The sequence below is a fragment of the Dryas octopetala genome, chromosome 1 (assembly GCF_963921425.1).
Source record: "Dryas octopetala chromosome 1, drDryOcto1.1, whole genome shotgun sequence".
NCBI lineage: Eukaryota > Viridiplantae > Streptophyta > Magnoliopsida > Rosales > Rosaceae > Dryas > Dryas octopetala.
The window spans coordinates 23,358,645-23,378,158 of NC_141366.1; the positions used below are offsets into that span (position 1 = coordinate 23,358,645).

At 36.4% G+C, this 19,514-nt stretch overlaps 1 pseudogene; it reads right to left on the reverse strand.

Annotated features, from left to right (window-relative positions):
• Nucleotides 1–16,338: 16,338 nt before the first annotated feature.
• On the reverse strand, nt 16,339–17,853 carry LOC147299251 (aldehyde oxidase GLOX1 pseudogene; annotated as a pseudogene).
• Between the last annotated feature and the right edge of the window lie 1,661 nt (nt 17,854–19,514).

Here is a 19,514-nt window from a genome sequence, read left to right on the forward strand (position 1 = left end):
TATGCTTTGACCCAAAATTAAATAGGTAGTCATAATAACTAAATGCAAAAAGTGTTGTAGGGAGATTGTATTTGTGTGTTTGTATAATTGGAATTAATTTGTCATTTATATTGTTGTGCATCCTATTGACATTGTACATGTTCATAAAGCCTAGATCACTCGTTTAAGGATTTGCAATAGATGTGTAAAACAAAAATTGCAAATTCTTGAATTGTCCCATTTTTGGACAGTTTGGTAATGTTAGTTTTTGTATTACTGGCTTTCATTTTACAATTTGTAACCATATTGGAAGTTTCGGCAACATCCCCTAATGTTCCTGCGCGCGGTACACATATATGGTGTGTATTGTGGGACAATAGGGGCATGCTGCCGAATTTTCCGGAACAGTTACAATTTGTGAAATGAAATCCAGTAATATAAAAACTAACATTACTGAATGGGTTAGGGTCTTTTCTTAGGATTTGGAGCTATAAGGCGATAGAAGTTTAATCATGCATTCATTTAACATTCCTAAATGTCCACTTTTGTTTGTCTCTGATGTTATGCTACTTAATCTTGTTTGCATATAATTATTTGTAAGTCCAATATGACTTGATTTGAAACAGTTGCTACAATACATTATGGATAAAGGATGGGTAACGAAGAACAAGACGAATGAAGAGTTTGTGAGTGGCTTGCATGTGTACATTCATAAAACATGCGGTGGATGTTGCGTCATTTGAGGGGAAAATTAAATGCCCAAGTAATAGTTATTATAATCAATATTGGCGTGACCCACAAGTAGTAAAGAACCACATTTATTGTGATGGCATGGATGATGATTACATACAAGGGACATAGACCGACCACGGTGAACAAAATCGTAGTCCCCAACCACATGTGACTGGCGTTCCACTTGATCATACCCGGACCGATGAATTTAACATTTATGGAATGTTTGAGGATCTGTTTGGTAACCATGTTGATTTGCCAGAGATGAATGAAGATGAAAAATTTTCTTTTGTTAATGAACCAACCGCAGATGCACAAGAATTCCTTAATTTACTGAATCAGGTGAGGAAAGAGTTGTATCCAGGGCGTGGTAAAAAGACAATAGATTTTTTGGTGAAATTATATCAAATAAAAGTCTTGTACAATTGGAGTGACGTTTCATTTGGAGTATTATTAAAACTACTCAGATCTCATTTTCTAGTTGACAAGACGTTGCCCTCTAATTTATACCATACTAAAAAAACCATCAAGGCACTTGGCCTAAATTATGAGAAAATTCAGGCTTGTCACAATGATTGCATGTTATATTGGAAAGAACATGCTGAGGACACTGTATGTGGAACTTGTAGTGAGCAAAGATACAAACCGCCTGTTAGGAGAGTAGCTACCAAAGTCTCCAAGAAAGTTCTACATTACTTTCCCATTTTGTCCAAGACTCCAACGGTTGTACATGTCACGATACATAGCAGAGTCGATGAGATGACATTCAGAGATGAGACTAAATGATGGCGTGCTTCGCCACCCAGCAAATTCCCCTGCGTGGAAGCACTTAGACCAGACTTACCCTGATTTTGGTAGAGAATTTCGAAACGTCCGGATAGGACTTGGAAGTGATGGGTTTAATCCTTAAGGTATGATGCACAATTCTCATAGTACATGGCCTGTTGTCATTGCAGTTTATAATCTTTCGCCTTGGATGTGTATGAAACAAGTTTATTTGATGATGTCGGTCCTAATTCTAGGTCCAAAGAGCCCGAGTAATGATATTGATGTTTTCATGTGTCATTTGCTTAATGAATTGAAAATGTTGTGGAACACTGGCTTATCCACATACGATGCACAAGGTAAACAAACCTTTATGATGCGTGTTGCATTATTATGGACGATAAATGATTTTCCATCGTATGCTATGCTATCAGGGTGGAGCACGAAAGGGAAAGTGTGTCCTAAGTGTGGCGATGATACTACATCTTGTTGGCTAAAAAATGGTCGCAAACATGCTTATATGGGTCATAGAAGATGGTTATCGTTGACGCATGAGTTTCGCAATCAAAGATGAACATTCAATTCAAGAGCTCGCTCCACCCTCTATTCCTATGACATGAATGGAATGTTTAATAGCTTTGTCTGGTTTGATATTCAAATTTGGAAAGGGAAGAACCACTACTCATGTTCGTAAGCAAGAAATATCAGATGTTTACTCTACGTCGTGGAAGAAGAAAAGTATATTTTTCGAATTGCTTTATTGGAAAGACTTGTTAATTAGGCACAACCTAGATGTGATGCACATTGAGAAAAATGTAACAGACGGCCTAATTGGGACTCTATTGGAAATCAATGGAAAAAATAAGGATGGTATTAGGGCACGAGCTGATCTTGTGCAGATGGGCATCAAACAAAAACTTCATCCTATTTCCAGGGATAATCGTACTATACTACCTGCGGCAGAATATTATATGACGAATGATGAGAAAAGGACCTTGCTACATGTGTTGGCTTCCATTCGTGTACCTGATAACTTCTCTTCGAATATAGCTTCATGTGTTAATTTGAGGGAAAGAAAGCTGACTGGGCTTAAAAGCCATGATTTCCATGTTCTCATACAAATATTTCTACCCATTGCCATTCGAGGCCAATTACGAATTCCAGTTGTGAAGGTGATATTAGAACTTAGTGAATTTTTTAGACAAATCTGCTCAACGAATGAGACTATTGAAATGTTTAGTGGGCTATCAAGTAAAATCGCAATTACTTTCTGTAAGCTAGAGAAGCTAATGTCACCTGCTTTTCTTGATGCAATGGTGTATTTGCTTATTCATTTGCCCAGCGAAGCTGCGATTGCTGGGCTAGTGCAATATAGATGGATGTATCCAATTGAAAAGTACGGCTACAAATTTGAAGTTGAATTATGAATCATTCATACTTACTCATCCTCTATTTAGTTACTAATGACAATCTTATCTTATCTGTAGGTATCTGAAAACTTTGAAACAATATGTGCGGCAAAAAAATTGTCCTGAAGGATGTATTGCAGAGGGCTATATTTTGGAAGAGTGCTTGTTATTTTGCAACATGTATCTTGAGGACTCGGTAGTGACACGTCGTAATAGACCTGGCCATAATTATGATGTAAATCCAGACAATAACAGGGATGGACTTGCGTTATTTACCGGTTATGGTAGGGATGGACTTGCCAATTGATGAAGAATCTGCCCGAATCATGGTAAGTTGTCGACCTTGTCTTAATCTATGTTCACCTTGTATTTGAAGTACATAATTAGTATCATTTAATTCTCCGCTGGTCCACTTTTGTTTGTATTATGTTATCTTTTAACAAACTAATTATGTTTCCCATAAACAAAAATTATGGTGCAACTTTAATACATTGATGTATTTTTTTGGCCAAGAAATTCATTGATGTATTTGATCATTATAAATGTATCTTTGATTAAGGTTTTCTAATTTCATTCTTGGAATTGATAAGAAGTATCATTTGTTGATGTTATTTTGTGTCTTTTGTGGTTGAACTTTGAAAATGAAGAAATGGCCATTCATGATCGCAGTGAAGAGATCACATCAGAGATGAAGAACCAAATCTACACCAAGGTTATGGGACTAGAAAATCGCAATTGTGTTCGAGGTTATGGGCTTGGAGTTCAATGAGAGGATGCACCTGGAATTGAGATTGAGAAACGTGGCATTTCAAATAAGGTTCGAGACCCTCAGGGCGAACTTGAAGAACAAAAGAGGTTTGCTGCCGAGGCTCATGAGCAGGTTGAACTACTGAGGCGAGAGGCAACTGAGACAACAAAGAAACTCAAGCGAGAGCAAGAATAAAGTATTGCAAAATTGAGGGCTAAACAAGAGGAGAATTTGAGGCAGGTTAAGCTCCAAATGCAAATCCAAATGCAAGAGCAGTTAAAGTTGTTATTGGGAAATGATGCCATGAACTTCAATGCAATGGATGTGTTTACACCAATAGCCCAAAATCAAAGTGGAAGTTCTTATGCTCCAGCAAATCCATCGTCCATGCAAGTGGATAATGCACATCCAAGAGTTGACCCAGCAGCTAATGGTGATCAAGAATGCTAGAGTGCGGCATATATTTAGTGCTAAGTTATCTGACCCTTATGCTAGTTTAGTTTTTGAAAATCATTGCAGTATCTTTTGAACAATCATGGCATCTCATGGGCTGCTGCTCTTCTTTTGCAAAACTTTTGGAAAGTGATGTTAGGAATAGATTTTAGGTACAATGGTTTTTTAGAGGAAGAGCAAAAAGCTTTTTTGACTACTAGACAAATTAAGTAGACAAATTTGACATGAATATGTGGATTGCAGTGGATATATTTTGAATATGTATGTAGAAATTGACTATTATGTTGGTTAATATGGTGTTATGTGCAATGGAAGATAGTTTTATTATATCTTTGCTATCTTTCTCAGATATGCTATTAGGATTTTGCTTACTATTCATGTGTTCGTGCATATATGGAATGAATGATTAGTAGATATCTTTATTTTTCATTTGAATTATCATTACAAATTTGTGATTTCCATTATTGTAAACATAGTGACAATAGTGAGCTTTAATTATTTAAATAAAAGATACAAAATAACTCACACACCCATCAATTTAAATCATTTTCATTTTTTTTGATTATTTGTTGTCCAGCATGTTTGTGAAGGAATGTGCTTCAATAAAATCGTACTAGTGCAATATTGAAACATTCATTAATAATGAAATATTTAGTTAGTTTTTAAAATAAATGATGTTGAAGAGGGCACATTTGAGTGGATTATGCATGTTTAGAAAGCTGGCTCATTGTCAGAACTGAGGCACTTATATAACCACATTTGTGCCTACGTTTGTCTGACTCAAAATGGCTATTTGTGCCATATTCACAACGAAAACGTCGTTTGCGAAAAAAAAATACGACGTTAGTGGCTGCTTTGTTACCAATGTTAAAAGAGCACATTTGTTTGTGATCTAAATTGTCAAGGGGCACAAATATTGCTCTATGCCGATTGCAGTTTTTTCTAGTAGTGACTACAATGTTTAAAATGCCACTCAAATGTGAAGCACGTGTTTCCACTTCAAATTTGCCGTCAACAATTTAAAAAATGTTAACTATTTAAACTTAATTTATATCGTATAACAAATATCGGACCAAAATCACTACAAATAAAAATATAAGACCAAAGTGAAAATTTCGTGAAAGTACAAAGACCAGAGTGTTTAAAAAATTTAAAACAAAACTATTATTATCGAGAGTCTACAAGGGTCGAGTTCTTAGAGAGAATTTTCTTGAAACCTTGGAAGTACAAGTATTTGGTTAAGGTTCAAAGTCCTTCCTTTGTTTTTCGTTTCCTAGCCCTTGGGGTTGGGGGATTCGGTTCTTCCACCAAGGACAAGGGTTTTAGAGGTTTTCAGATATTACTACATCAAGGAGTGTCAAGGGAGGCAAGAAAATTTTTGGACTCAAAGCAAGAGGTTAGTGGTTGTACTATTGTAGGAAAGGATGAGTAGTCGCAGAGGCAGAGGTTTAAAAGAGAGGGAGATCTGTCTTTTAAGGTGTCTCTCTAGTTTCCTTTAGCTGGAGGAATAAAGGTATCCCCAAGGGGAGAGAGAGAGAAAAAAAAGAGAGAGAGAGAGGAGGATGGGGATACCACCTATTGGTATCCCCGGGACATGTAAGTCCCACTCTAGCTGGAAGCTTGTGTGGGTTTGTCCAAGTGTCATGTTGTTTGGCATAGACACCTCACTCAATTGATTAGGTCCTAATTGTTGACACCTAACTAGTCAACAAGTCAATTTACTTTCTTCCTAAGTTTGGGGTTTTTGGGGGCATAAAACTCTTTTCTTGAGGTTTAAGTAGCAAGCTTTTAAAAACTTTGGCAAAGGAAAGTTTTTCTATTAATGGTGTCTAATTCAAATAATTTTTTCTTTGACCCATTTTTTTAAAAACTTAATAAAATATGAACCATAAGAAATTAAATATAATTTCTTGTTACATGATATTTTTTTCTTAACCATAGGGTTTATGAGAATTTCTCACATTCCGATTCCCCACCTTTAGCTCATTTGAAACAAGTTCTCAATTAACTAAAGAGTGTTACTATTCCCACCTCTTTGTCCTATTTTTTCACCTATTTATACCTGTACGTTTTTACCTCTCCTAGAATTAATTTGGAGATGTTCATGAAAGAAACAATTGGAAAAAAATGGCTGGGAGAAGGCCTTGGTTAAATGGCTGGGCGAATGATTTGGTCATGGCGAATGACTTGGTTACATGGCCTTGGCAAATGTTAAGTAAAGATCTTGGTGGGTGCAAAGGTGCTTTTTGATAAATAACAACCCACGTGATATATAAGAGTCCATGCTGTGTGTCATGACTCTTAGGATTAGCATGCTTAGAGTGTTATCTATTATCTCTTGTATTATCGTTTGTATAGCTTCTGATAATTACTAGAGTACTAGATAGAGTCCTAGTTAACTTTATTTGTTAAAGTCCCTTTCTGGACTCTTGTATAGCTGTGTATGTAAAACATTATAAATACATATCACAACCTCAATTACTTTTGAGGCATTCAATTATAATCAAATTCTTATTGTTGCACTTTTCACGTGGCTTTGGAGGGTGATTGAAACAAGGTTGAAATATATATATGTATATATATTGTCATGCTTATCAATAAGCCTTTTGACATTTCTCTCGGCTGGCCAGCTGCCAAATATTGTTATGCTTATCAATCGAGCTAATTCACATTTCATTCTTATCTTTTAAACAGTTGTCTACCTACTCCTAAAAGTAAGTCATTCTCAACCACACATGTAGCTACCAAAGCTTGGGGACAAAGCAAATGACTGAATATAAAAGAAAGGCTACAAGACAATTTTAACAAACCAACAACCTCCCCGGCCCACACAAAAACAACCCTAGAAACTCACAACAATGTGAATCTCCCAGCAACTTTGCTCTCACATTCAGCCCAAAGGCTTTTTTCATTCTCAAAGCTCTTTGTATTTTCATTTTCATAGCTTTCAAGCCCCCTTTTTGTTGCTTTCAATTTCTTTATACAGTTTTGTCAAGCTCCAAGATCTTTAATATTTATATTTTTGTTGTTGTCTTGCTAAGATCCAGCCTCCACTTAGCATCAAGTTTACATTAATGTTATTTACATCAGCTAGCTTTTATTTTAAAGGCTTGTCTTTTAGTTTTCTTCAGTTTATATTAGACTCTTTTTATTTATTAGTTTTCATTGATTGTTCATACTGCTTTCAATTTCTTTATACAGTTTTGTCAAGCTCCAAGATCTTTAATATTTATATTTTTGTTGTTGTCTTGCTAAGATCCAGCCTCCACTTAGCATCAAGTTTACATTAATGTTATTTACATCAGCTAGCTTTTATTTTAAAGGCTTGTCTTTTAGTTTTCTTCAGTTTATATTAGACTCTTTTTATTTATTAGTTTTCATTGATTGTTCATACTGCTTTCAATTTCTTTATACAGTTTTGTCAAGCTCCAAGATCTTTAATATTTATATTTTTGTTGTTGTCTTGCTAAGATCCAGCCTCCACTTAGCATCAAGTTTACATTAATGTTATTTACATCAGCTAGCTTTTATTTTAAAGGCTTGTCTTTTAGTTTTCTTCAGTTTATATTAGACTCTTTTTATTTATTAGTTTTCATTGATTGTTCATACCCAAAGTCCTGGAATGCCTAAGCAAGAAATAAATCTAGATATATTTTTCCATCCTTTTATATCGCTCAATCGTTTTTAGAAGTTAGATTTTCATTTGGTGCCTCACATTTATTTTAATTAACCTTTTTACACACTTTTTCTATTTGGCTACTCAAAGCTGATTAGTGGCACGCCCGCGAACTCACACCCCAAAGGTCGAAAGCCTCGCCGTTGTGGCAGAGACATTTTATGCCATAACACCACCCAATTTTTAATAAAGATTATAATTACAAATTTGGCATATTATAAAATGACATCTAAGGGCTTAAGTAAAAATAAACAGAAAAATAATCTTATTTTACCCACCCACCTTTCTACACCCATCTAATCTCACTTAACTTTAGAATTATCTTATCTTCATCTCTCATATCATGGACAATCGAACAGACTGCATTGCTTTTTTTTTTTTTTTTTTTTGAGGAAATTATGTCTCAATTTTTCACTGTGTAGGCGATCAAGTCGTGCCAGAAAAAAGACGTGCAAAATTTTATGTAGAAAAAACATCATCGGGATCCATGGTGTTCAAGTCAGAGAATTCATGTTTTATGGAAACTAGGAAGAAAATTTTAAAATATCGCATGGTGAGTACTAATTTGTCACCCAATTCATAAGCCAACTAATTAATATGTTTTTAAACCTTTACCTGTTGTGATTGGAAATAGTACATAAATGATATCTTAGAATACCTTATGAATTACTCCAAAATATGCAACTCAAGTGTAAGGCTTGAGTACTAAATCTAGGAATCATTCAAGTGAAATACTTGTGGCATGAATATGTTTTGCCAACTTATTTTGATCAACACCCCTGCTGGGTTATGGATTTCTTTCCCCTGCATATCAATGATGTTCCAAACTGCATATGATTCCAAAGGTGTAATAGCCGTAGCTGAAAATCATACGAGTAAGGAGAGTGTAGTACTTGAAGATCCATCTGGTAGGTCATGGCCTGTTAAACTTAGAAGCACTGGCCAAGTTGATCATAATCGCTTGCTCGATCATGACAAAAGGTACGTTGGGCACAATGCGGTAGAGCAAACCATATTTCACATGGGGACAAAATTCTTTTTGAGTGTGTGAGGTGTAAGTAATTCAAATTCATATTTTTAAAGCAGGAGACAAGAAGTGTCCGTGTACGTACTTGCAGCTGCCTCCTGATTTAAAAAGTTAGAGTTAGTTGACTCGATGCAATTTTCATTTTTGAAAAATGTTGTGATGCTATGTTTGACATTGCAATTTTCTTTTTAGGACAATGTTGAGATTGCTATATTTGTTTATCCATTTTGGGTAAAGGATGATCTTGAATTTAAGGTTACTTTTCATTCCCCAACAACTCTTCTGTTGTTGTTCAAACCTTGTGAAGGATTTGGTTTTGTTGTACTTTCAGTTCTGTGTGTGATTCAGATTGGGACTTGATTTTATATAGTTTGCCTTCAAAATAAAATGTTTTAAATACAAAAGAAAATAGTTATCATTTAAATGTCAAAAAGAAAAAAAATTCATATCCCAAAATAAAATTATAATTAAAATACAACTAAAATCACACTCAATTATCATTAGGCAGATATTGACAATACAATGTCCCCGATGAAAGTAGCAATTGATCTTGCAATTTACAGTGAAAAAAGGTCGACTAGTATGTTATCAGATGCTGAGAGAACTCTAAGATGTCACAAGTCAGAACCGTGAAATTAAAATGATTTTTTTCCTTTGGCTAATGCTTGATTGGCTTCCTATCCATTTGAATCCTTGATGAAGAGTTTGCCCTAACCTCGAACTTCTTGTTTTTTGTTTTAGAGTGAAGATTTCACCTGGAACCCAGACTTGGACTTGACACCTAGGACCCAAACTCAAACTCGGACCCAGACACGAACCCGGACCCAAAATCAGAACACAGACTCGAACTTGCAACCGGAACCCTGACTTGGACTAGGAATCGAAACCAGGACCTGGCATCTAGACCCAAACTTACCACCCAAGACCGATATCAAGCACTCAACACCTAGGACCTACCAGCACCCGAATCCAACACCCAGCATTGGTTAGCAGTTTTTTCTCTAAAAAAAATGAAAAAGGAAATATACTTTTAGTACGTAACAATAAAAGAAGGGATGACAGTTTCCGGACAGCTAAGGTTCAACTGCATGGTATAGAAAACCAATTACGACAGTCTACATTTTACAGAGCAGTCACACCTAAAATGTTTCAAACAGCCTCCAATATAGCACAACGTTCTCTGTACTTGTGATTATGTGAACTCTTCACTCTAAAAAAAAAAAATACAAGAAGTTTGAGGTTAGGGCAAACTGTTCATCAAGGATTCAAATAGGTAGGAAGCCAATCAAACATTATCCAAAGGAAAAATAATTTTTCAAGGTTCTGACTTGTGACGTCTTAGAGTTCTCTCAACATCTGATAACATACTGGCATACCTTTTTTTCACTATAAATTGCAAGATCAATTGCTACTTTCATGAGGAACATTGTATTGTTAATGTCTGCCTACTGATGATTGAGTATGATTTTAGTTATATGTTAATTATAATTTTATTTTGGGATATGAATTTATAATTTTTACGTAATAGTTATGTCTAAGCTTAGAAAATTCCATGTTTTAAAAGTTATATATATATATTAGTATATTTGATTTTTTTCTAGAATCCTTATGGCCCAATTTCCAAGGAAGTATAAAAAAAAAGAGCAAATTACAATTTAGTACCTCAATTTTACATGTTGTTTCAACTTAGTACCTAAACTTTGAAAACTTGCAAAAAAGTACCTCAACTTTCATTTTGTGTCAAAATAGTACCTCCATTAGTTTTTCTGTCAAATAAATCATTATCTGCTGACGTGGCGGGGATATTTTTGTCTTTTTCTTAACATTTAAAAAATAATAATATTTTTAAAAACTTTTGAATAAAAAAATTTCTTAAAATTTTTTAAATAAATATTAAAATAAAAATATTAAAAATTATATTAAAACTTTTTAAATAAAATTTTCAATAAAACTTTTAAAAATTAAAACATTAAAATAAATATTAATAAATATTGAAACTTTTCCCCCTTCCCCTTCCCCACGCAACCCCAGCCCCATTCCTTCCCCATCCCTTCCCCTCCCCGCCAGCCCTCTCCCCACCCATCCTCCTCCTCTCCCTGCCTGACCCACCTCTCTCCCCCCCACCTTATCTCGTCGCACCCCACCCCCACCCCCAGCGTCCCAGCCACCCACCTTACCGCCGACCCACCCACCCCACTGCCGACCCATCCACCTCTCTTTCTCTTTCTTTCTTTCTTTCTTTCTCTCTCTCTCTCTCTCTCTCTCTCTCTCTCTCTCTCTCTCTTTCTTTCTCTCTCTCGCTCCCCGAAATTCGCCGACCCTACCCACCCCGCCGCCGACCCATCCACCTCTCTCTCTCTCTCTCTCTTTCTTTCTCTTTCTCTCTCTCGCTCCCCGAAATCCCAGTCCAACCCCAGCCCCGAACCCTCCTCCGCCTCCCTTGCGTCGACCACCCAACCCACCCACCTCCCTCCCTCCCTCCCTCCCCATCTCCAACCACGAGCTCCACCCTCTCGCACCCCTCACCCAGCACCAACCCCCCAGCCCTCTTTCTTCTTCCCCACCTAGAACCACCCCTGCCTCTCTCCCCCTAACCCACCCCCTCATACAGCCCCTCCCCCTCCCCCTCCCCGAACTCACCCCTTTACTCAACCCCCAACCTACCCCCTTTACCCGACCCTCCCTGCCCATGTTCACCCCCAAATTTTTTTTTTTAATTTTTAAAAGTTTTAATTTTTTTATTCAAAAGTATTTAAAAATATTTTTTTTTGAGTTAATTACACTTACACCCCCTGAGGTTTATCGTCTTTTCACATACATCCCCTGAGGTTTTAAACTGTTGCATATAACCCCTTACAAGAAAAAAATAAATAAATAAAAAAGAAAATATTTGTATTCAGGTTGGACCTTACACCTTGAATAATCTTATTAGGCTATTTAATCCCTTAGCATGCTTTTTTGCATAATTTCTCATCATTTTCGTCTCACTATAGGGAGTTATATGTAATAGTTTTAAAACCTCAGGGGGTGTATGTGTAATTATTGAAACCCTAGGGGGTGTATGTGAAAAGACGATAAACCTTAGGGGGTGTAAGTGTAATTAACATTTTTTTTAAATATGGGAAAAAAGATGAAAATACCCCTACCACATCAGCATATAACAATTTATTTGACAGAAAAACTAAAGGAGGTACTATTTTGACACAAAATGAAAGTTGAGGTACTTTTCTGCAAGTTTTCAAAGTTGGGGTACTAAGTTGAAACAATATGTAAAATTGAGGTACTAAATTGTAATTTGCTCAAAAATAATAACTCGGAATGTTTTCTCTCCCTCTCCCACATAAACTCACTGACACCATCTATCATTCCCTTTGACCGATGTCCATCTTCTCTAGGATTTATCTTTTCTTTTTGGATCAGCTACTCTCTCTCCCTTGATCTTTTTCTTTCAAAGTCTTCCCTCAATAGCTTTAAAGTCACCTACAAATTTGATTAATCTTGGACATTTTATATATCACTCTTCTGACTAGCTTTAAAGGCATTGTTTTGGCCTAAAAGTTTACTATGCCACGTGGAGAGCTACAAAGCTGCCACGTAGATCAAAGGATTGTGGGCGTGCCACCGCCAAATAGGTGGGCAAACAGTATCTAGGCCGAAATTCTAAATATGCGGCCGTGGAAGTGGATCAAGTGATTGTGGGCTGAGGTCGGGTAGTAACTCTCGGCCATTGTCCTTTTTGTTCCTAGTCTTGTGCTAGGACTTCACCTAGAAGTGTTTATGATGACTCTATGCCTGAACTCAAATGAAGTTGATATAGGACTTAAAGTATTTTGACGTAAATAAAAACAATAAACTTTAAAGAGATAAATACTCAATATGGCGAGGATGTGATTGATAGCTGATGGTAGTTCGTACCAAGAATCTAACCATGCTTTCAACCCTTGATCAAACCATGTTGATAGTAGAACAAGCAAATGTTGTCTTGGGTCAATTCAAAATAGCCAAGTAAAAAAAAAAAAAAGAAATACTGACTCGAGGATAAAGCTGGAATGCAAATAGGTCTTTACCCAACAAATGTTGGTCAATGAGTAGGTGATGACCTTCAGATATTTCAGAGCATTATAACAAAAGTTAGAAATAGCAGATCTAGAAAACAAAGTTCATTAAGCTTAGAAACAAAGAGGGAAATACAGAAACTACTTTTAGAGTGTTCATAAAGAGCTTACAATAAAATAGGAAAAGGAAAGCAATATATAAAGATAACAACAACAAATAAAAGCAATGAGCTTCAGACATCCTTAAAGAACTAACAAAGGTTTGTCTTCAATGACAGTGATAACCTAAAAGACAAGAGAGTTACAGAAACTAGAATGAAAAGACAAAAAAAAAAAAAAAAAGTTGCTTTGAATATTCAAAGGAAAAAGGTTAGCCGCTTGGGGTATGGTTTTTTTGTTCGGGAGGTTGATGATGCCCGTATTCCTTTTGTAGCTTGGTATTTTTACCACCTTATGAGGTTAGGGTTTTCCATGATCCCATTTGGATGGGCTCTACGTGTAAGGCCCTTTTTGATCTCCTTTTGAACTTTACCTAACCTTGTACTATTGCCAGCTTTATGCATGCCACATCTTATCCTTTCTGAGCTGGAATAGTAACATGACAGTGTCACTTTTCAGAGCTTGTTCCCTTAGGTGATGTCATGAGATTCCTGTTGTTGGCTTGTTAACTCCGGTCCACTTTGTTGAATGGCTAGCTATGGCCGAAGAGTATGCTTTGGGCCGGGAAGGTGTTTTTTTTGGCCGTGGAGTCAGGGCTCTCTGTTGACTGTTTGTGACTTGCCTAATAGCCTTTTTCCACGTGGTAATTTTTAGGTTAGCCCTTATAGGCATGTTCTGCTATTTCTTGGGGTGGGTAGCAGCCAAAAGGCGAAGTACTGGCAGTCTTGTTTCCTTGGCGTAGAAAGGAAATCGAGCTCGAGTGAAAGTTGAAATTGTTGATTGTGAAACTGAAAGTGAGAACTAAGACTCCAAACAAGAACAACCATTTCTGAAAAAACAAGTTGTAAGTTATAGTACTCTATTTAAGTTAACTTATCTGCATACTCTCTTGCAACTTGTTTTACTCTTTTTCTTCTTTAATTGTGTTTCAATTTGTCACTGTGTAGGCGATCAATTCGTGCTAAAAAAAGACATGCAAAGGGTTAATTATGTAGAAGAAACATCATCAGGACTCATGGTGTTCAAATCGGAGATGAATTCATATATGTTTTAAGGAAACTATGAAGAAAAATTTAAAGTATATCGCATGTTGTGTACTAATTTGTCACCTAATTCATAAACCAACTATATATGTATATATTTTAAAAGACCTATGTCACCCAATTCTAAAAATGGTAAAAAATCATAAAAAGACCCATGTCTATTTAGTTACAGAAAGGACACTTCTGCAAAGAGAATTTATGTATGTATATATATATGGGTAGTCCTGACAATATCCTAGTCGACCTTGTAAACACGTCACGAAACAAAAATTCAGTGTTCGGGTTGAGGCTTATATTGTGTCGTGTTGAAATCGTGTGGACTCATTAAGTTTTCATGTCGTGTTCGTGTTTACCCGCGAAACCCGTTATTGACCGTTTAAGAAATAAATATATTTTATTTTTTCTTATGACATTAATCATTTAATTTGCACATTAATGTTTAAACTATAAATTTATGTGATAAAATGTATTTACTTATGTAATAAAATATATTTAATTTAAATTTTTTTTTTGAAAAAATGGATATATATTTTTTTTTCAAATATCTTGCAAATATATCGACATGATTTTGGGCTTAGTATGGGCTAGGGGTGTATTAGCTAGTCATGAACCCTTTCTTACATGATTTTGGTAAATTTCTTGCTTTGGGTTGCGATTGCGCTGAAGTGGATCGAAGTTAAAGAAGATTCAAATATGGTGATTGATATTATCTCGATCTCGTAAGTTCTGGTGTTGTAGCGGGTGCAATCTTTGATTAATGATATTTTTTAGCTTGTTAGTTATTTTCTAGAGGAGACCTTTCAGCACATATTTTAAGAAGCCAATTTTGTTGCGGATTTGCTTCCTAAGCTGGGTAGATATGGGACAGTTTCCCATAATTAGAACATTTAATTCCCTATAGTCATGGTGGTTCAGTGTTGAAGAGACACTACCGGTATTGGTTATCTTCAGGGTTTTTGTAGTTAGTATTTTTTGTTTTGTTTTTTCTCAAGAAAAAACAAAGAACGAAAATGCTTTTATTACATAACCATAAAAGAAAGGATTACATTTTCGGACAGTTCAATTGTAAATGCAGTCAAATACACTACATTTTACAAAGGAGTCACTCCTAAAATGTTTTAAATAGCCTCCAATATACAGCAATGTTCTCTATCCTTGTGATTCTGTAAACTCTTCACTCTGACACTGAAAACCAGAAGGTCGAGATTTTGGCAAACTCTTCATCAAGGTTTCAAATGGGTAGGAAGCCACTCAAGCGTTCGCCAAAGGAACATTCATTTATCAAGGTCTTGAATTGTGACGTCTCTAAGTTCTCTTAGCGCGCATCTGGTAACATCCTGTCCTTTTTTTCACTTTAAATTGCAAGGTCAATTACTACTTTCATTGCTTAATTGTGACGACTAGTATGGCACAATTATTTGACGAGTTTCCAATGATTTGGTTGAATTATTCCAAGTATTGTTTGTGTAGTCAACCTAGTTTTTAATTGATTTTCATTTGGAATATTATGTTGTAAATGTCTGCCTAATGATGATTTAGTGTGATTTTGGTTGTATTTAAACTATTATTGTACTTTGGGCTATGACATTTTAAGTTTTATTCACTAGTTTTGTTTAAGCTTTGAAAATTTCATGTTTTAAATGTTATACGTAAATCTATATCTATCCAGACCCCTTTCAATCTCAAATAATTTTACTAAAGAGATGACTCATGGGCTCACTACATATAGTATTTCAAGGATCCAAACAATATATTTTTAAGGTCTCTATTCAATGATCATTGATCTTTGCGACTTAATGATTTCAATAATATTAAGCAGCGCTCGACACTGCTTGATTTTGAGGGTATAAGCCGATGGGTTCAACCATCTCTTCCTAAGGTTTAGAATAGCCTTTGTAAAGGCATTATGTTAGAGTTTAGCTCTAATACAAAATTTCAGAGCTAAACCGCCAACAAACCAAGTTCGAGCACTCGATGTTGAAAAATTTTAAATTACGAACACGACAACATTATCTTGCAAATATATCGACGAAATGTGCAATGAAAACTAATACTTGTGACTTTATTCTGTTTCAATACAAGTGATTGGACATATAAAAAATTTAATACAATTGATCTTTGGTACATAAAAGAAAATACATCTTAAACGTTATTCATGTTAATTAAGAGATACAGAAATAAGCTAGCATACTATATATAGTATTTTTAGATAAAGTCTGTATCCATTAACATTTTATTAATGTTTTGACAGATAATTAATTATATTAATAAAACAAAAAAAATATTTTAATTTCAGAGGATTTGGACCCAAATGCCCTCGCTTGGAATTTGTTGATGTACCAGATGTAGCAAGTAATACCCTGAAGGCGCAAGATACTTGGAAGAGGGTGTCGTAACCTCAACTTCAAATGTCGATCTCCCAATTTTTCTCACCTTCTTAGCATCAAGAACCAACAATCTTTGATTCATTGAGAATGAATGTGTGTTGAAGGAGGGTGCCACCATTGTCACTGACACCAAATTTGGTGCAAGTGCTCCGCTCACTGAAAATCGAATAACAAGCTTTCTTGCGTATTTGATCATAACTTGAGATTTGGGTGCAGTGATTTTTGGTCGTAAATTAGTGTATTGTTGTTCCAAATAAGAAGGATAAAAGGCCTCCAAGCTCAACTCCGTTGGAAACAGCACGTTGTTTCCGAATTGGTACAAGTCATGAGGATTACTACCTCCAACAAGCACCCGACCATCGCGTAGCAATAGTGCCGCGGAATGGTACATCCGTGGTATGGTGGTCGGGTTTTGTACTTCGAATCGTGACCCGGTTGCATTGTCGGGTCTGTAAACTACTGGGTTTAAAACAGGGTTCCGCCCAATTTCCCACCCTGCAGCCCCTGCTCCTCCACCGTTGATGATCAAGACGTCACCGTTTGGAAGCAATATCATGTCACTCATAACTCTAGCTTGGGGCATTGTCTCCACAACCCACTGCGGATTCGGGTCGGATATTTTGATCCGAGCGCATGTGTTTAGAGCTTCCACAAATGTGCCCTTGTTTGCATTGGTATAAGACCCTTTGGGAGTTCCACCACACACCAGAACCTCAGCTTCAACAAACTGAGACTGCGATAAGTTCTTCAGAGGGAGCAACACCGCCGAGCCGGTGCTCGGATAAGACCTCGGGTCGCCACCGGGTATTACCGGGTACGTCTTGACGATGGTGTTGTTCACATAATTGAACAATATAGCTCGATTATTGGCGAAAATAAACAAGCTACCATCCACGTTGAGAAAAACAAATGGGTACAAATTGTTCTCTTCTTTGGGCTCATTGGTCTGCACAAGGAAAGGCAAACTGTACACGTTCATAGAAGACTCAGTTTTTGGATAAAACTCGTAGTTGAATTGTCTCCGACCACCAATGATAATCATTCGTCCATCTGGCAGAATATGATTGGTTGAGTACCATCGCCGAACGTTCAAAGCAGAGTCAATCTCCGTCCAATCACAACCGGTGCAGGGCTCGAAAATCCTGACCCTACGTTCGCCGTTATCAGAGCCACCAGATTGGACAAGACTGCCGTTAGCCGTTACAACCCCAGAGGAGCACCAAACATTGGTCTGGACCATAAGGGGTCGAAAGGAATTGGTGGCAACGTCGTACTCGGCGGAGTGTGCGGTGCAGTCGTTTGTGCCGTTGCGGCATTTGCCATCGGGCAGTGACAAATTGGATTTGCCGAAGTCAGTGCGGTCGAAAATGACGACGCGGTCGTTGTGGAGGAGTTGCATGTGCATGGCCGAAATGCCAATGCTTTCTTGCAACAATTTCCAGCTGCCACCAGCAGCGTGGCTCAGAGAGGGTCCTACTCCCTCCAAGAAGAGGAAGTGATCATGAGATAAGAAGCAGAGGAATACTGAGAGAATGACAGTTATTGGCTTCATTATGCTTGATGGGGGTGTGTCTCAACTCTCACGCACCTGTTCATATTTATAGATCCTTGTGGAAGAGAGATATAGAGAGAGTACCCACATATGCATGAATGTGAACGTAGCGATCGACATGGTGTCCAACTATTTGGAAAAATTAATTATTGTATATATAATGGTAACATTAAGTGATACATATGAATCACCAACTCAATTATAAGGCTGTGCATTATACGTATATACTAGCTCTTATTAAGGGTAGCTAGAACTTTAGAGTTCAATGAATTTAAATAGTATATCATCATGTCACATGATATTAACTTTGCATAGAATAATTTTTAAACTAATTACTCTTTAATAGTGGAAATGTCCGGTTTAAAACTAGTTGCAGTCCCATGATATTTTCTTTCGAAATTAGAGAAACTTTATCGGGAGATAATTACTTTGCAGCTTCTTTGGGATCCTATCCTATAGTTTATTATGATGAATATGTGTCATGTTTGAGGGTAGCTAGGTCAATGATATCATCAGTAATTCTTTGATAGGGTTGGTCAGGGGCATCAATATATTCTTGATTTCCAATAAATTTATGAGAACCAACCAAAACAACAAAGGAAAAAGAGAATGAGAAGGGAGAGGCGGGGGTAGGACATGCGGGCCTCTGAGGAACACAGGAACCACCGCCTCCACTCCTATAAATACTTGGCTGAGACAGATAGGGTTGGGGAGAGAGAAGAGAGCGTTTGAGGGTGGCGGCTAGGGTTTTTTAGGTTTATAAGAATGATCTTTTTTATACGTATACGTAGTTTATAATTTTGATATTAATAATTAATTGTACATGTGTACGTTATATTATTAATTTTTAATTATGAGGAGGAAGATTCAAATTTAAAATCTCTATCTCGAATATTGTATAGAAAAATATCACTAAACCAATATAGGTAGTTGGTAATTTTTTTACATATTTCAAATTACATACGTACTATACTTTTTTTGGCAGGAGATTATATACTATGCTATGCAGCATGCAGTCAGTTAATAAAAGTTTTGGATTGAAAATTTTTAATTACATGTAGGGTGGAATTTAATTGGGAGCTTCTCGAGGAAACATTATTGAGTGTATCCAATATACTGTCACGTCCAAGAGAGAGACAGAGACATAAATGAGAGAAAGAGAAAGGAGAGAGGGAGATCGAGGGGGAGAGAGACAGAAATGAGAGGGAGGGATGCCACCTCTCCTATCCCGGTGATAGGCAAGTCATTCTCTTGGTTCTTAATCTCCAGTGTTTGGCATACAAACCTCATTCTATGAAAGAAGTATTAATTATTACTACAGTGGAGAAGTAAGAAGTATTAATTTTTAAGGATTGAAGGATATATCCAACGTACAGTGGAGAATTAAAGAGTTTAGTTTATTGTTATAAACCGAGATATATATTCGATCCTAATATAGTTTATTATGATGATTATGTGTCATGGTTGAGATATCTACCGTGGCTCAATGATGATTAATTCTTTTGTACGGTTGGTCAGGCACATAAATT